The sequence below is a fragment of the Periplaneta americana genome, chromosome 9 (assembly GCF_040183065.1).
Source record: "Periplaneta americana isolate PAMFEO1 chromosome 9, P.americana_PAMFEO1_priV1, whole genome shotgun sequence".
Lineage (NCBI taxonomy): Eukaryota > Metazoa > Arthropoda > Insecta > Blattodea > Blattidae > Periplaneta > Periplaneta americana.
The window spans coordinates 96,580,496-96,608,480 of record NC_091125.1 but is presented as its reverse complement, the minus strand read 5'-3'; the positions used below and the strand labels follow the sequence as shown (position 1 = coordinate 96,608,480).

At 38.4% G+C, this 27,985-nt stretch overlaps 1 protein-coding gene and 1 non-coding gene across 12 annotated transcripts in view; one reads left to right on the top strand and one right to left on the bottom strand.

The window, feature by feature from the left end:
• Positions 1-27,985, bottom strand: part of LOC138706305 (atypical protein kinase C-like) — a 789,643-nt gene that overhangs the window by 72,061 nt on the left and 689,597 nt on the right. The window lies entirely within an intron of this gene.
• On the top strand, positions 23,776-23,848 carry TRNAN-AUU (transfer RNA asparagine (anticodon AUU)). Its single transcript has one exon. It is a non-coding gene; the product is annotated as a tRNA-Asn (tRNA).

The window sequence follows — 27,985 nt, the reverse complement described above, 5'->3', positions numbered from 1 at the left end:
ACTCACGTGCCTCAAAATCATAAACAAGGAAAGGACGACCCAACATGGGACGCAAATTACCCGACCCCTTTTCTGCTAGCCCCCAAGCAACATGGATTCCCGACCAATACCAGCTGACTACACTAAGGTTCGCTGTGTATCCAGGTTTCGAAGTATACTCTCCGCTCGTCCCTAGACTAGCCTCTTCCACGCGTCGTCAACAAACGATCGAGGATGCTGCGGAATATTAATGGAATGGAGCTCGGAAGGAATGATGACGATTCCTAACTTGGTGAAACGAGAGAACCCCGAAAAAATCCTAAAAGTGGCCTTGTCCGTCACAAGTGTCACTATGGATTTTTACCGCCTAGGTGACATTGATGTTCTAGGCCACGCAGCCAACGCAGAACTGTTGTTTCTACTTACCCCCGCTAGAATGCGTTTCAGAATCTGTAGAAACAAAATAGGTGAGAAACTAGATACCTCTTGTTGCATCACTACTTTACACTCTGCTTTAAGCAAAAAACTCTTTTCATAATCTGTAACAATATCTTTATAAGCAGTAGCATCACAAAGACGTAAGCCGTGGTGTATACGGTTTCAGTAATAAAATACGTAACCTAAGCTCCACATCAAGTTGACGTTGCCAAAATAATTTAAAGTTGTGTACAAGCGTCAGTTCATTCTGCAATTTTTTAAACAGTATAAAGACTTGATTTCTTACTTCCACGCATGCACGGCTTCAACTTCTGCACGCATAGAAGCCAGTGCGTGATACTTCATACTTGTTACACATGTCGCAGCGTCTGTGGCTAAAGTGCTAGCGCCCGATTCGATCCCCGGCTACGTCGTGACGGAATTTGTGGTGGACAAATCAGACGTTGAATAGAGTTTCTCTCGGGGTACTTCCGTTTCTCTCTAACATTCCAGCAATACTCTATACTTCCCTCTCACTTGATCTACCATCTGTAATTGTAAAAATAGGCTGGGATGAAGTGTTAGGGGTACTTCCGTTTCTCTCTAACATTTCAGCAATACACTATACCTCTCTCTCACTTAATCTACCACCTGTAATTGTAAAAATAGGCTGGGGTGAAGTGTTAGGGGTACTTCCGTTTCCCTCTAACATTTCAGCAATATTCTATACTTCCCTCTCACTTGATCTACCATCTGTAATTGTAAAAATAGGCTGGGGTGAAGTGTTAGGGGTACTTCCGTTTCTTTCTAACATTTCAGCAATACACTATACCTCCCTCTCACTTAATCTACCATCTGTAATAATTGTAAAAATAGGCTGGTGAAGTGTTAGGGTACGTGCAAGACGGAGCCTGGTTCGTTACCGAGTTGGTGGCTCGTAACCTAGTTGGTTGTTGGGCAGGAAGTCGGGATGTACAAGACGGAGTCTAGCTGGTTACCGTGTTGGTTGCTCGTAAGCTAGCTGGTGGCTGGACAGAAGGTCGGAGTGAAGAGAACGAAGTTTGTTTGCGCCTGCCAGTCAGAGTAGCTGAACTTAGTCTGCTTTTTCAAAATTGTCTTTAAAAAACAATAACAATTTATAAAAAAAGTGCCAGAATGGATTGTACTGGCCTTCAGGTTCTCCTAAACGTACCTTAGATATTTGGGTATTTTCAGTACGGAAATAACTACGTAAATAATTCCACTTTACTGGAAAGCGTCTTAATAAAACCCTTTCATTAAATCCCATATAGTTCATTCTGATACACATAGAGCATTGATAAAATAATATGTATTAATTGCCAAAAGGTGAGTACCGGTAATTATATTGTTTCTAAAATCGTCACTTTCTGTAAAATATCAATTATTAATTTACAAAGTTACTTATTATTGGTATCCATTTCACACCAAATCATTGTAGTGCCGAGATCAAGAAAGCTTGGGGCTCTATCTCCATGCCCCCGAAGTGCCTTTATTGCATGTAGAGGAGCTACCTTTACCTTTATTAGTATCCATTTCAACTCCTACTTCATTTCACAATTTCACAATAAGATATGGGCTTTGTTGTTCGGATTGAGCCTGATTTCAAAATTTGTAAACATTGATTATCCTACCGAAAAATTGTTTTTAGAATTTAAAATCTTGAAAATACATCAAATTTAAATCAATGCATTATTAAATTTTATATATAAAAATCGCACATATTTCAGCTCATATACTCACAAACAAAACCAAAAGCATGAATACAATATGTTTGTTGGAAGCTAAGTGTTTAACGAGCACTGCTTTCAACCAAAGTACTAATATCTGCCCTAGAATTTATAACAAATTAATAAAGAAATACGCAAATTTATTTATCTCCAACAGTTTAAAATTAAAAAATGTAGCCTATGTAAGCAATTTGTTATGAGTAATGCTTAATTTTTAGATATTATGTTGTAATTTATGCGTCTACATTTATTATGTATCGAATCCTACCCTGAGCACGAGAACACTCTCTTTTAGAGGAATGCTAGAATGTTGTAAATTTACAATATCTTTGTATTGTATTTTTCTGGCAATAAACATTATTATTATTATTATTATTATTATTATTTGAAATTAATCTTTCCCAATCCATTATACGCATCGAAATGACGAGCAGTAGGTATTTATCACGTGGGGAAGTTCTACGGACGCATGCGCAGTAAAGACATTTAAGTGGCTGGTAGGTGAAAAAATGAGGGGATTCATTCTACGAGCTACTAACGGGCTAACAGGCTACGTAGCAGTCTACCGACCAGGCCTCATCTTGCACGTCTTCATTGTATAACGTTCGGGCATTCCTTCCGACTAGGTAACCAGTCAGGCTACCAACTACCAACCAGGCTCCGTCTTGCACGTACCCTTAGGGAGTATTACGGGTTTCCCCTGGGGCTTATCAGGCTACTCGTCCGCGAAACGAGACCTGGCTCTGTTAGGGTCTGAGGCAGGATAGGCCACCTGTCAGTATCGGCTGCAAGAAAGCCACCCAGGCCATCTGCCGAACTTGAACAATCATCGCATATACATATAGGAAGCACAAACAGTCAAAGTGTGCCTAGATGTACCCAAGTTACACATGACCTTTACGAGTATAGAGTAAGCCTATATACTGTCCCCTGTGGCGGCTGAGTGGTCAGATATTTCTTAGATAACAACCCTGTATTATGATAATAGGGGAAAATAAATATATTGTAAGTTCACAGGGCTAACGGCTTCGAAGCTGGGTACCTGGTTCTAATGAAGTGCACTGGAAGCAATTTAAAACATGGGGGCATGAGATAGTTACTCTGCCTGCCATAAACAATTCACTTCAATTAATCCCCAAGGTAAAATCTCTTTTAACTTTCGTCACACGACCAACATGACTGGACGCGGCAAGGGAGGCAAGGGTCTTGGGTCTTGGTGGTCAGATCTTCAGCCTGACACGCAGGCGTCCACAGTGACGCTTGTGACAGACAAGAACGCAGTTAGGGTCTTTCTCGGGTTCTCTCGTTTCCCCATAATAGCCATCTACATCATTCAGTCAACATTTCTCAATTTCGTCACCATTCCGTACGCCGGCTGGCGACCCATGGAGGGGGTTGGCCTAGGGACGAGTGGGATTGCCTGCTCGAAATCTGGGTACGCAATGGAGTCAGCCGGTGTGGGTGGGAATGCGTTGGTAATGGGTTGAGAGTTAACACAATAGATAGTGAAAGGTCGCAGTGCTGGATCGTAGTACCCTCTCCTTCTGAAATTCCATTCCATGTCATTCCATACAGTATACAAGGTGAACCGTAAGTAATGTCATTAATTTCAGGGGATTATTCTTACAGATATTTCAAACATAAAAGTGTAATACAATTTTGCTCGTTTTTGCTTCCCTTCCGATATAAAAAACTGTTTCATATTAAACATTTCATGTCCACCGCTGTGGTCTCGTAGTAATGTGTTCGCTCCCGAACCCAGCGGGTTGGGGTTCGATTCCCCGCTTGGGACGAGTTGCCTGGGTGAAGTTTTTTTCGGGGTTTTTCCCTCACTCCTGTGGACGAATATCAGGTAACTGTATCAGCGCGTATGGTACCCCACTCATTCTCGCCATTTCCTTTCCTCGCCTCATTATCCTTTCCTTATCCGGCTGTCTTTCTTGGTTTTCAGATCGCGCCTGCGGTGGCCCTCCGAGGCTCCTGCCGCTCTCGCCCGGCCTCCATGGATATGCCAAAGCATAGTGGTTGGTGACCCGGCAGCGGAACCCACTCCCCTTCCGACGGGAGGAGTGGCCTACACCTACCTCAGACCATTGATCAGAAGGGAAGGGTGGCATACACTTCAGATAGTTTGAGGGTGGAATGTGGGGGGCTGATGGTACAAGGACTTAGAGGAATGGCGGGACTGGTCGTTAGGTCGGTTCGGTGTGGGTGCGGTCGTTGTGCTACAACTCATCCCAGGGGCGCACAATAGACCTCGAGTCGCGGTGTATAGGGATGGTCCCCTCCCGGCCTCATAAAGGAAAAAAAATCATTGCGTGTTTTGGCAAAGCCATTGATTTAATTCTCAATATGGCTACCGGCGTGGATCAGTCGGTTAAGGCGCTTGCCTTCCGGTCTGAAGTTGCGCTCGGGCGAGGGTTCGATCCCCGCATGGGCTGATTACCTGGTTGGGTTTTTTCCGAGGTTTTCCCCAACCGTAAGGTGAATGCCAGGTAATCTACGGCGAATCCTCGGCCTCATCTCGCCAAAAACCATCTCGGTATCACCAATCTCATCGACGCTAAATAACCTCGTAGTTGATACAGCGTCGTTAAATAACCAACTAAAAAAATTCTCAATATGCTCAGTTAATTTAAGAGAGCAGTATATTATGATAATAAAATATTGAAAGAGTTTTAGTTTTGTCCTTTGAATGTGCAGAAATTTGATTCGAACAAATATCACTTTTGGTTCCGCAAAGGAATTTTAGAATGTTACATTTGTTACGGTTCAGCCTGTATTATCCTTTCACTGTTTTATCCAAGGTTTGCAGATATCTGACAACAGTACACGTGTCTCACATCAGAAATCAAAATTCACAGCGTCTGGCTAAGAAGAGACCGGTAAGGAATGCATAGACCTACCATATCCAGCGATATTAAAAATACTGTTCAATCCCGTCGAATGAACTTACAGATTTAACACACACACTATAGTTCTGAAGGATTGATAAATTACAAGCTATTACAGTATCTACCTCGTCGCTGAAAAGAATTAGCAGCAATTGTAACTACAAGAAAAGAGCAGTGCGCGCAGAATGCTGATTAACTGACAGAATGATAGCTCCACAGTGGTGCAGTGCAAGGAACGACACGCGCGTGAGGGTCGTAGCACCGAGATAAATGGGTGATTAGGCCGATTCCGTCATGAAGTGATGCATCGCACCTCTGCTGCCTCGTCACACGTCCTGAATATAGTGGCGGATCGAGCAGCATTGATTCGAGTGGAACGTTCGTCGACTGTCCTGATTGATTGCTCTTGTGCTGTCACTCTACTGTCAAAAAGGTCGCGATCGAGACCTTTCTGGTCATGTGTTAAAAATGAAATTATCTATACCATCATATGCAATCCAAGTAACGGCTTTAAGTTAAACGTTTTGTTAAATAAATGGACATTTAAAAAGTAACGTCAACATCACAATTTTCGCAAGCTAATTTATTTTACGAAGATCTTTTGGTGTGGAATTTATTTAGTTATTCATTTGTTATGACTTATCGGAAAGTACACGGGCTATATGCCCATCAAAGCATCTTCTTCACATGTATATAAATAAACAATTATAATTACAGATAATGATTTACGTGAGCTGCAGTTATAAAATAGGAATAGCAAATCAAAAACAGAAATAAAAGAAAATGGAAACATAAAAGATAGATGTGGCTTATAGTGAATCAGTATTGGCAATCAGAAATTTTAATAAAGTGATAAACTGTAGAACCAAAACAAGGGAAACATTTAGTTTTTCCAGAAAAAAAAAATTGAATTGTTATGATAAGAATGATACAGACAATTTACTATAAATTTGGCTTCTGAATAACTTTTCTCCACCGGAAAATAAACCAATTTCCTCACTCAGTGAATTGGAGTTCCTTATCTGTAGTAATTGCTCCAGTGCTGTTTCATCTTATTGACGTTACACTTTTACTACGTCATATTACTTCTGATCAATAAAACGGTATGAAAAGACGTGTTTTAACCAATCATGGCTGTTTATCACTACAATTTTATCATTTCCCTAGCATTTGTTCGTTTTTATCACTTCCCTAGCATCTGTTTCTTGGTTTGTCAACATTTCAAGCTGTAAATTCTTTACGGTACTATAAAACATGGTTGTGATCGTCATTTGTTTCCCGCATAGTCAACTGAAAATGGAGACTCTAAACGTTTTGGTAAAGCTAATATTGGTAAAATAGAATTTTAATAAGTCAATTAACACCTATTTTATTGTATTAGAGTACTTTATTTCCTCCAATTCTTATATACTTTCTTCTGTTTTTATCATCTCCCTACCATTTGTTTCCTTGTTTGCTAACATTTCAAACTGCAAATTCTTTAGGGTACTATAAAAATGCTTTGCGATCGTCATTTGTTTACCGCAAAGATGGTCAACTGAAAATGGCGGCTCCGTTCAAACGTTTTGGCGAAGCTAACATTAGTGAAATGGAATTTTATTAAGTCAATTGATACTTTATTGTATTAGAGTACTTTATTTCTTTTAATCTGTATATACTTTCTTCTAATCATGAAATAGTCAGTTAAATCCCACTTGAGTTTTGATTGCCTCCAAATAAATCTAAACCTCTAGTGAAATTATACTAATAAGATGAAACCACGAGTACAATAAAATTTAGTAAGATTATTCAGAAATGTACAGAAATACATTACTGTGTTTCATTGTAATGAAGTTCAAAATCAAACTGCTACAGTACTTATCACGGCATAAGCTTACTAAATACTATTACCAACTACTCAGAGCGGAAATGCGAAACAACAATACTTAACCTCAAAGTAAGATAAGCTGAAATGTTACATTAACAGAATAAAAACACGAAAGGTTTTTATAGACATTTATTTATTACACGATGTTACAGTTATTAAAAACGCAATTTTCAAAGTTAAATTTTGTTGGCATTACTTGATTTTCTGTGATTGACACTGAAGTGGACTGACTGAGCTGGAGGTAGAGGGAGTAGCAGTGGAATGGGTAGGATTTCGTAATTTCTCTACGATCGTTGAATGATATTGTTTACTTATCTGCAGATAGGGTTTCAGTGATGCTGCATTGGCGTGACCTGTCATTTTTATTAATTCCTGTTCCTGTATCCCAACCTGAACCATATTTGATACTGCTGTTGACCGGCCAGAATGATTTGTGAGGTTTTTTTTTGTGATTAAACCAGCTTTCTCAGCTTGAATTTGCCGCTAACAGAGTGTGATGACGTAATCACTGCATACTAATGCGATTATATGTCCAGTATTGTATCAGGCGTCTTATCACTAGGGCTGAAAAAAGGTATTGGTATCAGGGTAGTAAATAATTTCTATATACAGTACACTGTTTACAAAATGTGTCGCGTTGCCGGGTATCTCTATTGTCTGTAAGAAGCAGAGAGAGTGAACATCCGACTCTCCTCCATAGTAGACCTGCCTAAGTGACGTGAGGTTGTATCAGACTGCCGAGACAAAAATCCAACAAAGAACAGATAATAAGAGGACTGAATTCAGAACATGGGGAAAATGTGTTTGACTTAATTGATGATGATATTTTTTGTAAATTTAATAGCCTATTTCTTTCTAGTTAATTAATTTCAAATACAAATAATCCTGCTAAAGTAAATTCTATTACGAGTTCATTCATACGGAACGGACTGTACAAGCAGCCGCTACGGTAACAAGTCGTGCGTGCACACAAGCATTTTGTAAACACAGAGCTCTACGTAAGATGCAGCGTAGCCTATAACTAATACATTTTTTTCCAGCCCTACTTATCAGATAAGACGCTTCCTTATAAAGCGTCTTATCAAGAAACACAACTGAAGAGTCCACTGCAAGAATGATGGATGTCACTTTCTTGTCGAAAATGAACCAAGACTGTCAATGCATAGCTTAAGAAATATAGAATCTACATAGAAAGTTGGCATTAACATTGATAGTCATTGTCCAGTAATGATCGGAAAATCACAGTTAAGCTTTGAGTGCTAAGCATTTCAAACTTTCAATTGCTTCTCCTGAAAAATGTATTCCAAATGACATCTATCATTCTTGCAGTGGACTCTTCAACTGTGATCGCTTGATTTTAAGGCGGTTCTGAAACGTTTTTGGCCAATATCGCAAATTCATCCTTTATGTTGAATAGTCATTTCAATTAATGCTGAGTTCATATGAAACGCGTTTCTCGATTTTGGGATATTAAATAGGCCTAAGAAATTTCTTCTTGATCTAACTGGGGGATATATAGTTGAGTATTTTATTATTATTATTATTATTATTATTATTATTATTATTATTATTATTATTATTAGTTTTCTTACAAATATCATAGAGTGATCTTCTGTCATTGAGCGTATGCAAACTAGAACTTCATCTCAATAATCTAGTTGGGAACTGGACAAGTTACATACTTTGTATGTTTTATAATACAGGAACCTCAGGAATATATTAGGCATCAACTCAATTGAATGAACGTTCATTACTGATTTTAGATGTAGTCGCCTGGTATGTCAAAATACGTTGCCAAACTCTAGGAAGACGACTTGCTGTCACATGTTTTACGATAGTTTCTCAAAGATCGCTCTAAAGCCGTTAGGATTTCATCTCTCCTTTGAAAGCGAATGCCTCACAGTGGTTCTTGATTTTCAAGAACAAGTTGTAACCACATGGGCTCATATATGGTGAATTCAGTGGATGTGCAAGTATTTCCCAATCCAATCTTCTTAACAGACTGGCCACTGTGGCGGCCACGTGGGATACAGCGTTATCGTGTGATGTAAGTACAATAGAATAGGCCCAACTCAAGGCGACGTAACGCTGAGAGCAAATGATGTTCCAAGAATGAACAGTAATAAGCTGTACTTATTCTTGTAGCAGGAGCCATATTGTGCACGAGGATTATCCCCTCGTAATCATCGAAAACGATAAAATTATCTTGAATGGACCCTGTGCTCCTTGGCAACATGATGGGCGAGATGATTCTCGATGTCGCCACTTGCTTGACTGTCATTTTAGCTAGGGTTCAATTGACAAAACGTGTAAAACATTGAAAGAAGCTTATATAAAGGACATGTGCAACAAGTATGAAGTATCGCGCACGCGATTCTAAGCGTGCAGGCCTGTCAATCATAAATACGTGAGGTAGTATTTATGGTCCCGTCGCTCTAATTTCCGGCAGCCAATCGCGTTGCAGGTCGGCTACATTTAAACGTGTGCGTCTTGTGATTCGCTGGTGAAGACGTTATTCATTTTTTAAGGCTCGATAAATACTTAATATAATCGCCCGCCATTTTGGCTCTTTCGTTGGCGTTCGCGGAAAGCACACGAAAACGTTATTTGCCGCTCAATTATTTGCTGAATTACAGTGCGTTTGATTTATTATCATAGAAGCTATGACATGATAATGTTTAACGGTGTGGCAAATAGATTCCTCGTATGGCAGCTCGGCAACGAAAGAACAAAAATGGCGAACGATACTACTTACCTAGACTTTACATAGCCTTCACTTCCTAAGACGTAAGCAAAGAGGAGGAGTCACGCCGGGAATAACAACGTCGCGACTATAGTCATAAATCCAGTTAGTGGATACTACTGTTAAAATTACAGAATAAAATAACGAGTAAGCACAACTTGCAGTATAAACTTCATGTGGAACTTAAGTTACGCATTTTATTACTTAAACCGTAGGCTATATATTCCGGCTTCAGTTTATGCGTGCTATACTGTATTTTTTTTCATGGAGTGCAGTTTCATAGAAAGGACTTTGCCGACAGACCTTCTACTGCCCCCTACTAATTGGTTGTCATAAATAAATGTCTTCCTTACTGTGACAGAAATCTTGTCTTCTCCTGTCAGTAACCAATCACAACCCTCGTTCAGAAGAATTGACAGACTCCCGTCAAATCCACGTGGAGGCAGAGTTGCCGCGTCTTTTCCGAATTCCAAGAATGCCGTCGAGGATCACCAGGCTGGATTGTGGCAACTGTGCAATGTTGGGACGAGGGGACAGGATGTAATTGTCAGAGGTGATTATGTAGGAAGTCATAAATCTGTAAGTGGGTGTTCAAAGGAACCACCGAACTGCACTCCTTGAAATAAAATAAGATGATGATGTTACAGACTAAGAAGGACGTTTTGTTGAAAGAGTAGGCCTATGTAACAAAAGGTGTTTAGTTTCACAGTAGCTGTTTTTTTCTGCTGAAGGCGCCACAGCTCTGTTCTATATTAGCTGTGTGGTGTAGAAATGTATATCACGTAGACCAGTGGTACACTGATGTTCAAAAGTATCCGACCTACGATTTTATGATCGTGTAAGCGAATTTTCCAGCTATGGGATAAGTCTGAATCAAAGATATGAAAAATTGACAAATTTTCAAAGAGTTCCGCTAGTTCTCAATAGGTGGCACCATTATTGGGAGCCGTTAAAAAGTCTCAGGGAAAATGATTATGTAGATTAAGGATAAATTATTCTTCTAATAGACAATATCAGCTGTTTCCACCCAAAGTCAGTGTTATTTTACAATCAGTAGAGTGGAATGAAAAAAATGAATTTTATAACACGAGTATATTTATCTACGATTTGCAACAGTGACTATTACCTTCGCCATCTATTCATAGAAGTAATAACTAAAGAATCCACACTTACTTACAAATGGCTTTTAAGGAACCCTCAGGTTCATTGCGGCCCTCACATAAGCCCGCCATTGTCCATATTCTGTGCAAGATTAATCCAGTCTCTATCATCATATTCACACTTACACCAACAAATTATCGATCACTATCGATTAGTAGATTCAGATATCTTTGAACGTCAGTGTACTCATTATGCGGCCCATGCGGCTCTCAAAGACATTTATTGCGGCTCTTGAACTAATGTTACTATTACTATTCTTTTTCAGATCCTATTTTTTAATTTCTGCAATAAGGTGCAACTTGAGAAAACTTTGGTTATCCTGCATCATTACTGACAGTGAACGTTTTCAATAACGACATGTATTTGTTTTCTTTCAAAAAAAAAAGTAGTGTTATATATATAATGTACTTGTTAGGCCTATGTCTTGATATAATAATGCGTTATGAACGTTTTTATCTTAACAGCCATTACAATAACGTAAGTTACATTCAAATTCGGATAACAAGTAACCAAAACATTCTCAATCAAGGATAGAAAAATTAAAAATATTAAAAATGTCCGTGATATCCGAACACAAAGTATGTATTCCACTGTACCGTACAAAAACGAATTGACAACAAAAGCATCGCACCACATACCAGGAATTAAGCTTTTTACAGACGTGGAGATTGTTAAGGAGTGCCTTTTAGCTGTAGGTATGTAACATTTTATTTTCTAAATTTATAAATTCTAACAAGTGAAATAAAACAAGAAATCAATGTATTGATATAAAATAATTAAAAATCCGCGCATTTTGTTAAGCTTCAATACTATAAAATACATTGTGGCTCTTGGCAAATTACTATTTCTCACGTTCGGCTCTCCTCTAATTGCTAGTGAGTATCACTGAGGTAGACGGTGCGGATTTAGAGTCCCGTTATGCCTGAAAATTTTCATTGGAAAAATCCATAGTGACACTTGTGACAGATAAGGTCGAAGTATGTTTTTTCTTGGGATTCTCCCATTTCCCCAAGTTAGAAATAAACATTATTCCAGCCACCGGCGTAGCTCAGGCGGTAGCGCGTTTTCCTGCTGATCCGAAGTTGCGCTCGGACGTGGATTCCGGCTTGGGCTGATTATCTGGTTTGGTTTTTTCCTAAGTTTTTCCTAACAGTAAGGCGAATACCAGATAATCTACCGGCCTCATCTCGCCAAATACAATCTCGTTATCATCAATTCCATCGACGTTAAATAACCTAGTTAAGTAAACAACTAAAAAAAAATATCATTCCGTCCGAACTCCATTTCATTACACTAGTTAACAAGGTTCTTCCATCTTGGGTAAAAAATTACATTTTAAGTTAATTTTGCTGTGCTATTAACGAGTCTGAACACGAAAATGTCTCATCATACACCAGTTTTTGTAAATCAAGAAAATATACGTAAAAATTCTAGAAGAACTGAAAACTATACATAATCGAACGTGTATCATTCGGAACTCTTCAGTAGGTCAGCGACATGTTTTTACATGTATTTTCACTTCTTTTCATTGACACAATTCTCTGAGTCATTAGAAATTACTTTGCATACATATAGCCTATTTATGTGAAAGAAGAATTGTATTACTTTTATTGGTTTATTAATGTGGAGGGAGGCCGACACGAAATAAATAGAAGGGTGGGCTCTGAGGGTAAGAAATTCACATTTAAGATTGAGCTTAAAATTGGTTTTGTTTGTGTGAAGTTCTGTAAGTGTTTTCTAGCGATTTCTGCAATTTTTTTCCCGCCGCTCGTGTGTAAATTCACCAGACAGTTTTTGCTATATGTGTGGACAATTTACAGTGAAAAATCGGCGTCGACATTAACAGAAAGGGTAAAACAAGCATACTGCAGTTATTTTGGACGTCAAAAGGATGACGAATCAAATACTGGGCACCCCATGTGTGATGCACAAATTGTTATTAAAACCTTATTAATTGGGCAAATAGCGACAAAACTCGAGCTGTGTTTTGCAGTTCCAATAGTCTGACGTGAACCAACAACTCATGCAGAAGAGTCTTATTTTTGTCCACAAAAATATCTAATTAATTGTGATGATAATTTACTATCGTCATGGAAAACGAAGATGTAAGTGTACAGAATAAGTTCTCACTGTGCCCACTTCCAACTTAAACCTAATGTTTAGTAATGCTACCAAGAAAATTATTCGAATGCTTTAGACTGGTGGTTTTGAATTAGAGGTATAACAAAATACGCCGAAAAACTGTCTTATTAACACAAGATTATTATATGCTATTTTAACATATAGACCCTAATGCAGGAATGCAAAACTGTGCTCCAATTGAAGCACGCGTCACAACACGGAACACGTAACTCATCCCTTCCCTTGAACTCTCGCGGCATTGTACGGTAGGGGGAGAGGAGAAGAGGGTATAGTGTGTATGTCAAATGTCATTGAAGGCTCCGACCTTGTGGATGGGGTAACGAACTCTTTCCCCATGTTTCCACCACTCTCTTCCCTAGTTCTGCAACCCTGCCCTAATGTATCAAATTTGCTTCTGATATCTGTACAGCTTAACTTGGTGACATATGCGTACTAATGAACTGACACAGCGTGAACTGAGCTTGCAGCAAACTACACAACTGTGTTTACGTCCAGGCCAAGATGTTTTGAACGGACTATAGCGAGTTAAAGTACTCGCAATCTGTGACGATATAGTCAACATGGTACAAGTTGTTATAAATTTAACTGTACAAAGAGTGTCTTCTTCATAGTCCCAGCTGCTACTACTTTCATGTAGTCTAATCTACTCTACCGGGCCAACAAAAGAGCAAGTCCGTAGTAAATGTCACAGCAAGGTGCGGTGAAAGCGCAGGTTAACACTAGTATAAGTACCACTGAAAACTGAGGTGTAAAAGCTACCATATTAATTTTGTATCTCTCAGCCTTACATGCTTCAGCTCAGAATATGACGTCGTCAGCACAGTTACAGGGCTTAGAGTCTTGGATTAATTCGTTAAACATTTTATGTAAAATGTTCGTAGGCCAACCTGTAGGCCTACTTCTACGCTAGCGCGCGGACTTATTCCGCGAAATCGGAATCGATCCTTTGCACTGACTGGAATTGGTGGCCAAAGATTGAAGGATCGGATTCTTTTCGGGTTCTCCCGTTTTCCACAACACCATGAACTTCATTCCATCAACACCTTCCATTTCCTTCTGGTCTTCATTTGGTATAAAGTACGATTTAAGATTAATGTGTACGAACTTCGGTAATACCAATGATGACTAACCGGTCTTCTGATATTCTCTATACGACCTACACTGTTGCCCGCTGGTATTCGAGAGTGCTGCCGGTGGTGAACCATGAGACTCGCTGGTATCATGGTCATGATGCCAGTCGAAGGCCATCTAAGTGACGTCCTGATGGCATTCGGGGATGGTCTGTGGTATCGAGTAACTTTAGAACAATTTCTACGGTATGTCCGAGGATGAAAAATCGCACCTAGGGTTTTCCAGTAATTTTATCACAAGTTCCTGAGGAATGTATATATAAAGGACTTAAGGCTAGTTTACACGACAACACTAGGTTTCGTAACTGGTTTTTATTTGAATGCGCATGCGTGAAATGTAGTGGACACTGAGTTACGACACTAGAAAGTTTCGGCTGCTTCCAACTTATCGTGAAACGAAACTTGTAGTTTCGAGACGGTTAAACGCCTTCTGATCTGTGAATTGATTTACAAAGCCACAGGCGTGGCTCAGTCGGTTAAGGTGCTTTCCTGCCGGTCTGAAGTTGTGCTCGGGCGCAGGTTCGATCTCCGCTTGGGCTGATTACCTGGTAGGGGTTTTTTCCAAGGTTTTCCCAAACGTAAGGTGAATACCAGGTAATCTATGGCGAATCCTCGGCCTATCTCGCTATCACCAATCTCATCGACGCTAAATAACCACGTAGTTGATACAGCGTCGTTAAATAACTAACTAAAAAAATTGGTTTACAAAATGAAGTGAGGAAGGAAGTGAAGAAATTATTAAGTGTCTTCATTTATATGCAGTACAAACATGTTTGTGGGATTTCAATGACCTAAACTTAAAAAATAAGCAAACAATTGAACTGTTCCAAAGACATTCTTAAATTACTGTGATAACTTTTGGGATCTTCTACAACTATCTCTTCAGTAAGGTTGCAGAGCATCCTACAGTAAATGTGATCTTCTCTTTATCCATCCTCTAGTCCAGATTCCTTTCTCCATTCTTTTCTCACATTTTAAGGTCAGTCATAACATCTCTACTACTACTCTAGCATTTAAATGAATAGCACTGAAGAAAAGTACAAACGTTGTCATGAAACTACAATATATATAAGTTTCTCATGTAAACAACTTTCTATGTAATTACTTTCAGAAATTTTCTTGTAAAATTTCTATCTCGGGACTAGGAGAGATGACGGTCCACAACTTCTAATCATTAAATTGTGCACCAATATGCCTGGATTAAATCCCAAATCTCTCCGCACTGCATATGACGAGAAGGCATATGTCACTGTTGATAGTGATTCGTCCGTCGAATGGGGACGTTAAGCCTGGCGGCTCTCTTGGTGCTATTTCACAGGAATAGGCTACGTGCCGGCACCGGGTTTCCCCTTCTCCCTCACCTTCACCATCATCCTCACCCATTTCCTACACTATATTTACACGAACACTTACACATACACTCACCCTAGTATACGACATAACTCTTCATAGATACACATCATGCATAACGTGGTTCGCCGAAGTGGTGTGCAACTTGAAAATGGGTAAGCAGTCCTGTCATCTATCCGCAGTATGTGGAACCCGAATCACGTTAAGTGAAGTGGGTAGGCATTAGACACACACACATACGCACACTTTCAAGAGATCATTTCATGAAGTTAATTGCGAAACGTAGTGTCGTCGTATTAAACTAGCCTTAACATAAGTGGCCTACACGCGAAAACACTTTTGTCCGCTCCCCTCACACATAGATGTTACCTGTGAGACGCATTCTAGAACTATGTATATTTATTTACAATATGCCAACAAAATTTCATTAAGGAATGTAGAACAGAATTTTGAAAGAAAGTTGCAGGAATTTGTGCATCTAGAGTTTACATTAAAGATAATCATTACGTATAAAATTCTGTCTGCAGGAGTTTGTTACATATAATGTAGAGCAAATGTGTACAAAATTTCAGAACCGTATCTTTAATAGATAATGAGAAAATGCTCCTTATATTTGTGATATCAGGTTAGGTTAGGCAGGTTCATAAATAGGCTTCCTAACATAACTTAAGTATCATAAGTAATTAAGTATCATAAGAAAGTCAGACATTGCAAATACCGTACCAAATTTCAGATGGATAGCTAAAAAATTGTGGGATATGTGATTAATTACATATAACAGTGTATTTGAGCTACGTCTACCCTTAACTATTTGTGGAATAGATAGGACAGAAAGATGGGACATTAGTCTACTAAAGACCCCTTACAAGAATAATTTCTTAAAAAGAAAAAAAAAAATAGCCTGAAAACACCGTGCCGGCTCCTTTTGCCAAGTACGAAAATGAAAGTTGCAATAAAGAGTTCGATCATAAAGTTATGGAAGACGTTCTGGGCAAAGTAATTTAGGACGAAAGGCTTTGAAACATTAATTAGATACGTTCCAGCAGAAAGATAGCCTCCATAACATGCAACCGCTTGTTTAACAATCAATTCAAGGAAAATCACAGTGAAAAACATTTTGCCAGCAGATGTCTCCTAAGCTTAGGCAGTTGAGGAGACCCGCTATCAGCCGACATTGTGACGCTGCGAAACAATAAGTGAATCAAGCCCACGCATCGCGGCACGACGATTGTGCTACAAGGTATTGAAAATAAGCACACCTATTGTGTCCCCTCTTTTTTGTACGCGCTGGGCCCTGAACATACTGGGGTTTCAAAAGCCCCAATAATCAACGTGTTAACTCCCATGTTATAGCGGTCTTTGGTCCTATCTGTTATATTAGGTTAAACTTAAAGGAAATTTCGACCGGAGTTCGTTAATTAACTCAGTGTAGGCATCGACTAAGGCGTTTGTCAAATGAGAGAGATCCGCCTACCAGTGAACATGAAACCAACGCTTTCCGGTATGGACCACGCCAAGTTGCTGCCTGTTTCAACAACGCAAGTCTTTTTGCGAGTGGACATCAAAAATGTTTTTAAAATCATAAGCAATAATTACCCCTGCAAATTATTAAATGAAATTAAGAATGGTATCATTTTATAGCGCTCTAAAAATTTATTTCAATTGGGACAATTTTAAAACTGAGAAGGAAAAGAAAAATGGGTGCATTCATAATGCGAAAATTTCGAAATGCCCGATGCGATTGTAACCCGCTATCGCAGCAGGAAGGCAAAATTTATTTACAGAAATGTTCGCAAATACTTGTTTCGCTGATATTGTTACTATTATTATTATTATTATTATTATTATTATTTAGAGTATACACACAAACTACCCAAGAGACATAGGTCAGAAACATTTACGCTCACTTTTGTTTTTCACTGTTACCATAACTTAAATAATAAAACATACTACTGGTACCAAATATCATGGGGACCTATTTTGTTTAAAAATTAATTATAATATATATCGTGTGCCAAATAATATATACATGCTTTATCGTTACAATTTCATGACTGATTTTCCACGTCTCAACATACATATATCGCCTTGCGGTAGCGGCAACCAGCGAAACATGATCGTCAGTAAAGTGGCCGCAACAGCAAGGCGTATTACAATTAATATCAGTAAAGTAAATCCATGGCGCTACAACTCGTGAAGGGCCAAGACCGACCAGCCGGCTGCTGGCCTCACGTTCACATGCCGAAGCAGAGGTGGACGATCATCCAATTAGTATAGAGGTATCGTGTGGTTAGCACGATGATCTCCCCAGCCGTTATAGCTGGTTTGCGAAACCGGATTTTCGCTATCGTAGCTCCCCAAATGCATCACGATGTGTGCACCGGTCGCATACACTGGCCGAAATTTCATGAGAAAATTTCTTCCCACATGAGGATCCGAACCAGCACGCATTCCGTAACGCGAGTTCCTAGGCAGGATGCATTAGACCACGGCGCCACGGCGCGGGACAAATAATACCAGTACTCAGAGAATATACTATACAAGTTGTCTAGCAACACGACACTCACATAATAGCTATGATCCGGAGAAATACATGACGTATAGTACGCCATCCAAACCTATCTATATTCAGTGCCTGATCTTTAGCGATTTTTTTTTATCGGCACACAAGTCAACTGCGTGCTATGTGTTGACATAGCTATATTATTCAAATAATGGTAACTTAATCTTCATGTGTATTCTTGGGTCTGTGGATAACGCATACATCTTTCATCCAAGTTGTCTCTGGCTCGATTCCCGGGGTGGTTAATGGAAGTGTTTTATGTTCGTGTTGTCCCTTGTGTGGTGTCCTGTGGTGACTCAGCGGTAGTCGTGTGCATGCGACCAGAGAGGTCCGCAATGTGAGTCTATGTAATTCGGTATAAAGACACATAGGCTATCTTCTACACCGCACTGCACTGTAAGTCGGTATAAAACAAGGGCATAAAACTCAACAACAAAAAAAAAAAGAAGAAAAAAAAAGGCACATTTTCAATGAGCTTTCATTTATTAAATTTACAGTTTTATGGAACTGCTCAAATTGTGATGCATCAGGAAAAACACACGCTAAAGCTAGTCCTATATCGGAATCACTTCTAATTGTATTTTAGCCATGAAGAAAACGACATTTAAAACTTAAAGAAATACGGTAATCAAATGTACAGTTCGATTATTTAGTCTTGACAGTCGCTGGCAATGTGCGCCTGGGTCAGGCGAGTCCATTTAATTACGCCAAAGGGTGTTTGGGTTAGTCAGTCGCTTGCCTTCAGAGCGATCGGATGTCATGCGTGAGGTAGAGCTGTATGTTTCCAGTACAGTTAAGCTGTACTACATTTATTTACTGACCGCTCGCCCTTATCTCTACTCCGGAGCTCTCCCCACTACTCCTATTACTTCCCCTCTTTCGCGTCGTCGAGCTGTCGGGACTAAATGTACGTATTAATAGTTTTCAGATTCTCATATTACTTGGCAAATATACAACAATAGGGCTTTCATAACAGGAATGGTCTATCAGGGAATATCTGCCATTAGTCATTAATGCATTTAAATAGCTTCAGTCCTCCTACACTCTTGTGCTGTGTCCAGACTTCTTACAATAAAACGAGTAATACTATTCTCACACAATTTAGCCAGTGTAATTACCTTTTAACTTTGATAAAAAAAAATATTTTCTTTAGCGTATCAATTACTTACAAGAACTTATGTAAATTAATTCAGTTCTTACATAGTCAAAACTCTTAAAACAAAACATTTTCATTTCTTGGCAAAGAATTTTAGAGTTTAGCTCACAGTTATTTTCTATATTATCTTCCTTGCTCGCTAGAATACTCTGGTCATATAAAAAATAATAGCATAGTCCTTGGGTAGTCGTTAATTAAGATATTGCCTTGCAGTTAAGTTTCTATTCACAATCTCATCATGAAAATGTTGGTAACACAGGACATCCTTGCATTATTTATCTACATTAATTTCTCTGGAGGAATACAAGTTTCGAATCGCTCCAACAGTTTGATACGGTAATAATTTCTTTATAAAGATTTTGCTATAAAATGCCTTCCTACAATCTACAAATATCAAATAAATGAGAATAACATACTACTGGTGTTTTATATTATTTTTGTAACAGGGAAGAAGACACAATCAATATACAATCCTTTTTTGAGACGAGGAAAGCAATACATTTTTATTCAAGGACAATAATGTATCTGCGATTTCATTACTCGGCTAGAGATTATTTTTGTATAATGTTATATATAAATCTGAGGCCGATGTCTCGAAGTAAAAGAAATGTACTTACGAATGCCTTCTTTTAGATATCGGAGCAATGATAATGCTACAATATTTTGAGACATCACCACAGTTACAACACAAATTGACAAAAGTTTATAAAAAAAAAAAAATCTACATCGGAAAATTCCTAGTTCATACTTAAGAAGTTCAATGTTTATTTCTCTGCAACTAGTTTCTTCATATTTTTTCCTCCTCCTTCATTTTTCTTTTCGAGGCTTTCAGTAGAGTTTCTACTCATGGTACTCTAACCGCCGCCGCCGTCGAAGCGTGGTATCCATGCAAATTTATTTTTAAAATTCCCTGACATCTCTGTTTTTCAGACACAAATTTTTGCCCTGACGTTATAATTTATAAAATTAAGTTGGAAATAAAGTAGCTATATAATAATAATTATTATTTATGATGCAAGTTCATAAAAAAGATAACTTTGCGAATGTGTATCATACAATGTGTTTTCTACGATAGCACAAATTTACATTAAATAAATAGGCTTGGAATTCAAGTTGGAGAAGTTAATAAGCTCACGATTTCAATGGCGTCTAAACTTACAATCATTTAAAAAAATTTAAATTATTGCCTGTTTTATTCATGATCACGATTTCATGGCCGTCTAAACCGGTCATAGGCCTATAATCAACAAAGCAGTTAGGAAAAGTTGAAAGCTACAATCTTGTAACTAAAGATGTAACTTCAGAATAATACGGACTAAAATTTAAATATGAATGTTAAATTTGTTACTTATTTGTGTTACGTGTAATATTTACGTTATGGAAGATCGAGGTAATGCATTAATTTCTTATTGAATGAAGTTTGTACACTGAATATTGAATTTTCTTTGGCAGTGCGTACAATGAATAGCAGAGCATAAAGTGATTACTTACTTTTTTAAGCACTAGTGTTTTAAAGGCTCACTTTATGTGCTGATAGCAGTGGATAAAAAATGCAATTTTACGCACTATCTTAGAAAAAAAATACTTTTTTAAAAATGCATTTTTTCAGTTTATAATTACAAATACCTGTGCTCAATTAAATTATTATTAGATTATAAAATATTAAGTTCCATTCAATTCCAGTATTATCACAGCTCATAGAAAATGAAGTCAAACTATGAAACAGAAATACAGAAATATGACGGTAAAATGGTTAAAACCGGAGTTGGTGAATGTGCTAAATTTAATGTAACGTACCTACAAAATCAATGTCCTCATTGGTGAACGCTAAATCTTTTACAATTTTCATCCAAAAATTTATGAATTTTAAACTACATAAACATGTCTACAATACTATCATATGTACAAAATTTGGTGCCATTAGGGCTAATAGTTTTTAAATGATATTTTTAAACGTATTTCATATTGGCATCACTAAAAAGGCTCCTTGCGTCACAATTTTCAGTTTATATTAGCTCAAAAGCTTCAAAATAGTCGTGGGAACATAAATAATTAATTAGCTTATTAAGCTCGGTCTAAATAGAGAGTCACAATAAATTGTAAGTGGATTTTCTTAATTTTTCACCATTATTTCACCATAGTGTCTCCTTAAACATATTGTATTGCCTGGTAGGCGCGCGCGCGCGCCGCGTGCGTGTGTGTATGTATGTATGTGTGTGTGTGTGTGTATATATATATATATATATAATCATATGGTCATGCCTCATATCACATTCTGTACTTTTAAATTAAAACGCAACAAAAATTACTTCGATTATTTAAAAATACGCTATTAACGAATGTATACATTGATCAGCCGAATGAAATGGTTATTATTATTATTATTATTATTATTATTATTATTATTATTATTATTATTATTTGAAAAAATAATAAAAGAGATTCAAGGAATTTTACGAGAATTTACTATCATTTTCCGGTATTCCTGCAATTTACCAAATTCCCTAATATTTCCCGATTTTTCAGATGGGTGGACATCCTGATAGAATGTGTTCAAATTAGAATAATCACCTTTGATACTCGTAACAAAAAAAATAAAACCCTGATCCTAGCGCTGTTGAATATTTCGAAGATGACGAGGTGTCGTAACTCGTAGAAGGGCGAATCATGATGGTGTTGGATATCCAGAGGCTGAAGTAAATAGAGGTTATACCTCACCCCAAAGTTAATCTAAATCTATGGCAAGGAAACTGTAGCTTGCGCCCTCGCCAGTCGCTTTATCGACTGAGCACGAGTGTGCAATCTGCGGCTCCATGTTGCGGTGCCGCGGTTAACGGCGAGAACACCGCAATGGCGTCGAACTCACAGCCTGCGGTCTGCAGTGATGACTAATGAGAAGTCCACACTGTACTTGTTTGCGCTTCCACACGACTGCACACACAGCAAGGGGATAATCTCAATTTCATGCGATTTGCAATTACGTCAGTGCATGCCACTGACAGTTCGTTACGTTAATACACAAGACACAATGCGACTGCATGACATACAAAGCGCATTGTCACTCATATCGTTCCAACCTAACACAATGTCCCGCCTGGGATAATAGACTCTGGAAGGCATTTTATTTGTACTTAGTATTAGATAACATGTACCACGCTGCGACTCAAGTGGCAACATTTGGCTACAAATCAGGCAGACAATGCTTCGATTCCAGGCAGAAAAGTGGAAATTATCTCTCTATAACGGGCGTGCAGTCGTGCACCCTATCTTGTATTTGCCCTGCATTTTAAGCAGAGGCCCAGCATTATCTTGATCACAGAACTCTTTTTATGTGACAGCCAATTGGAATGTTACCCCTCCCCCTTATCTAGTGAGGAGGAAGAAAAGGAATATTCTCCGTAATATTATTACAAAACTGAATTATTATAAAATGCATGACATGAATAGTAAAATATGTTACCTTTATCGTTACAACATTTATTCTGAATAGTGAGAGTTTAATTTTTCTCCTTTTATTTTTGATTACACTATAATTTGATATCCGGCGACGATTCAATCCGTATCAAGATTTCGTTTTCCACTTCCGATATTTTACTCACAAGCAAACATTCTGATGGGGGTAGATAAAAAAAAGTTAACTTTTTTTCTTTAATCATGATAATAATGCCAAAAGAAGTGCTTATACAAATTTTGGTCACTCAACCGCAATTACGAGGGGCGTAAAAATAAGTTCGCCAGGAGCCGTTAACAGAAAGAAAACACAATTTCATTGGAAAAAATTTATTAGGACGGACACAGCAATTGTTGAGCTATTTTTCAACATATTCCTCACCGGAATTGAGACATCTGTCATATTATGGGAATGACAGAGAGGTGCAGACGGCTGTCAAACGCTGGTTTCGATCCCAGGCGGCTGACTTCTACGACACAAGGATACAAAAATTGATCCCATGGCATGATAAATGTCTTAATTCCAGTGGCGGATATGTTGACAAATAGCTCAACAATTGCTGTATCTGAATAATTTCAAGGAAAAATTGTTCCGGGGCCGGGTATCGATCCCGCGACCCTTCGCTTAGCGCACGAATGCTCTACCGACTGAGCTACCCTAGGAACTATACACGACACTGTCACAATTTTTCCTTTATATCCACACAACTCAACAAGACGCCAGAACCCAACTTCGAGTGCACACAAATTCTGTGTGACTTAAATTGTGGCTTCCTATTAACGTACCTCCAGTAACGAAATATATTATGCAAATCTGGCTTTCAGGTAGTATAAAGGGAAAATTGTGATGGTGTCGTGTATAGTTCCTGGGGTAGCTCAGTCGGGAGAGCATTCGTGCACTAAGCGAAAGGTCCCGGGATACCCGGCCCCGGAACAATTTTTCCTTGAAATTATTCAAACCTGCTTTACAGGGAGCTACTACCTGAAAGCCAGATTTGCATAATTGCTGTATCTGTTTCAATAAATCTTCCATGAAATTGTGCTTTTTTCCTGTAACGGCCCGGGGAAACTCACTTTCTGGACGGCCTCGTAATTCCGGTCGAGTGGCCAACATTTGTATAAGCACTTGTTTTGACATTATTAACATCGTGAATTGGATCGGTGTCGGGTAGAGTTCCCGGGTAGCTCAGTTGGTAGAGCGTTGGTACATTAAACCAAAGGTCCCGGGTTCGATGCCCGGCCCTGGAACAATTTTTCCCTCGGAATTATTCAAATCAACTTTACAGGGAGTTATACCTGAAATCTTGATTTGCATAATACACGTCACTGTTCGTTAACAGCAAACCACAATTTAAGTCACACGGAGTTAGTGTGCACTCGAAGTTGGTTGCTTGACGGTTGTCAGCCCACTTTGAGGTCTGTGGATATAGAGGGAAAAATTGGATCGGTGTCGGGTAGAGTTCCCGGGTAGCTCAGTTGGTAGAGCGTTGGTACGTTAAACCAAAGGTCCCGGGTTCGATGCCCGGTCCCGGAACAATTTTTCCCTCGGAATTATTAAAAAAAAAACTTTTTTATCTGCCCCAATCGGAATGCTTGCTTGTCAGTGTAAGATTCCCATGACATGGCGCTAACATGAGCCCGGGCCTCCACTAATAACACAGGTCATCACACTCAGAAGGGACATCTAGGCCTATGCCCTAGAGAAGATTAGTTAGATCCCACGACTGTGATAACAGACAGTGTTAATTCTGCGCCTCACTCTCTTCTTACACCATGGCCTTCGTTTAATTACGTTACCTTGTAGTAAAAACAAGAACCAGCTTGTTATGAGTTTCATTACATGGTGGGTATGTTCTTATGAGAGCAAACGTGTTGCAACGCGCTGCACGAGACACGAAGCCTGTCAAGGGAGCGAAGCCCGGGGACTGAAAGAATCACCGGGGCAACGGACCGCGCGTGGCGTCCATTCAACGTGGACACGGGGAAGAGCGCTCAATACAGAAAATAGAAAATAAAACGTTACGAATACCTTCCTTTGTATCCATGACTACGCCGTCTGGTTCCCTACCCGCACTACACATTTATAGAAACTCCCAACTGAAATCTCTGACAAAGAAGTACCACATAATAATGCTCATTACTTTGAGTGTTTCAACTGATCTTGATACCCGCAGCGGCTAAGACACGAGGCATTAACAATGCGGGAAGGCTACGTTCATGGGTTCGAATTCCGCTCGGTAGGCCTACGCATTTCCACCGCGTGCGTTCAATGCTTTAATTCAGGCCTGCACAAGGTTTGCGCTCTCCGAGCCGGCTCACAGCTCATGAGCGGAATGCAGATACTAGCTGCGCTCTGTATAAGGGTGGACTGGAAGAAGGGGTGATCTCGTACAAAATATACACAAAAGGAAGTACTATTACGAGTGATTATGAAATGAATTCCCGTTCAGTGATTGCAAAACTATCTTGGACTATTATTAATTAATAAAGAAATATTTATTTTACAGAAATGATAGAAATTCTATAGCTACTTAAATGTACAATATCATTTTGTTATATTTTTATTTATCAGTACATCAAAACGAGGTGTGATGCTGTTGGCAGCTGAAAGGAACAGTAGCCTACTGATCGTAATGAAACATCAGTTACAGATGTTCGATGTTTGCCTTTATTAATGTTGATTATAGAAAACAGTTGCTCACAAATATAAATGTTGAGCCAAACATAGCAATCATTTTCACAGTCAGCCTATGTAGTCGTGGATATTATTGCTAATGTTTAGTCTTGTAAAGCTCAACTAGGCTAGCAGTATTATTCAAACGATCTTTAGCCCTTAGGTCACATTGAAGATCAATAAGTTCTAGCTGTAAATCGTTAAATGTTAAATGTGATGTTCCGTCTTTTAGATTCCTCCATACTGTACTGTAGCAGTAGGTAAGCAACGTGAAACAGTTACAGAGAATAGGCCTACACACCGCTCTGCCTATAGCAAGTCTATGTCATTCTGACGTATCTTCATCTCCGTTTCGGCGAGCGGTAAACATGGCTCTCCCGCTCCCAAGGAGCGCGCGCGCTAGTTGAGCGCTGCTTGTGCAGGTATGCTTTAATTCGTCTACATAGTTCTGGAGATTGCCTAACGTCCAGGCGCTCTTGACTTTCTTGCTTCGCTGTCAGTGATCGACAAACATCGATTGCAGCCCTCAAAAAGCGAACTAAAATACATAATCAATCAATGTTATTTATATGATAGGCCTATATTTGATACGATATGAAATTTATTTGTCAGTCAACTTTACAATTCATAGTTATGGTGGACCTTCACATTTCTGCTTTTCGATCCACCATCCCGTCGATCTGGTTGGCGAGTTGGTATAGCGCTGGACTTCTATGCCCAAGGTTGCGGGTTCGATCCCGGGCAGGTCGATGGCATTTAAGTGTGCTTAAATGCGACAGGCTCATGTCAGTAGATTTAGTGGCATGTAAAAGAACTCCTGCGGGACAAAATTCCGGCACATCTGGCGACGCTGATATAACCTCTGCAGTTGCAAGCGTCGTTAAATAAAACATAACATTTAACATTCCACCATCCCTTTAATACATACAACCCTTTTCTATTAATATATTCATTTGCCGAGTATTTCTTGATTACTTTCTAATGTTCTGTTTTAACTGAATTGCTATATGTCCTTCCCTATCTATCCTATTCTATTCTCTCTCATATCTAAACTGTCTCCCTTCCATTTCTCGCTTACCTATTAAATATTGCATATTCCTTCCTTATTAATTTGCATTATTTATTTTCTTCTCTACTCTCAAATCTACCTACTCTTAACCATTATTTTACATTCTACATTAATTGTTCACTTTTTCCTTTTCTCTTTTAACAACACTTACATTATTTATTTCTTTTTCTATCCTCTGTTTTTTACGTATTGATCTCTTTCTCTTCGCTTCACTCCTAAATTTTCTATTTTATTACCTCTTTCCATATATTTATTCCCATAATACTCCTACAGTTATAGTACCCCTGATACTACTCCCAACCCACAACATTGAAAAATATGAAATATCTAATTCACTTAATTACACTTACAATTTCTCTCTCTTCACTTCACTTTTGTTCAGATTTTTGTTTTTACTTTAATTCTCTTTTATTCATTGTTTGTTAGTCTATCTTATTACACACTTACACTATCTTCTTACACTTAGCACTTTCTTCTCTGTTTCTATTCGACCACTTTTACCACCCTAACTTTCTTGCACTCACTTTTTAGCACTCTTCTTCTTCGCTAATAATCAATGTTATTTATAAACAGAGCATCTGTGAGTCACTTACAGTATGGCTAGCAGAGTGATATTAAACGACGCTCAGGCTTTCAAATGAATCCTCTGTGGGGAAAGCGGTTACTTATTTTTGGAAGTATAAATTGGGGTACAATGTTTAGTTTGTGGAAAAGTTACTAAGCCTGTTAGAAAATTCCATTTATAGCGCTATTGTAAAAGATACCATATCGATGGTGTTTAGTTAAAGGCTTATCCCACAAAACAGAAGATGTTTCAGGAACAATACAAATTACAATTTAACACAATATTATTAGTTATCTAATATGTCTGAAATGTAAACATAATTACCAAAGCCATATCTTCACATTTTGTAATTAAAATTTAAGTAATTACAGTAAAAAATTTCAAATTTCAAAAAATGAACACCATCGATATTATGATATCAGTCAACATAGAGATATCGCATGAGTGATCGTGAAGCCGTTCCGAATGATATACGTGATGATAAATTTGCGATAGCAGTAGGCTAAGTTTATTTAATTCTACTGTATACCATGAATACTTTATGTACTATTAGAGATCTTAGAGGTTGTTTTTTTTTTAATTTATATTTCAAACCATTTCTTCTTCACTTTGTGTTATTATTAAGAGTGCGCTGCCTAAGTTACTTTGAACTTAATTCTGTAATTTCATAAGAACATACTTCTGACTTATACAGTATTTGCAAAACTTGTTTAATTTGAAGTCATCTACAATTCTACAAAGTTCGGGGAGGTAACTTACAGACATCCTGTATTTCGAAGTCTAGTCATAGTTGCGAAAACTATCGGTCTCGCGATTACCAAGCTGATCGCCTTAGATTCATATTTTAAAGGGTGATAAATCTTTTATCCTGTCTTCGTCCAGGAGGGGAGTAAAGCTCGTAGACCTTGTCATAAATTTACGATACGTAAAAAAATACTGTGTCTGACAAAGGGATCCAGGCAAAATTCGTTGGACATTTCCCACCCGCGTTGAATTTCGACGGTGAATAATCCATGCAGTTGAGAGCATTATTATTATTATTATTATTATTATTATTATTATTATTATTATTACTGG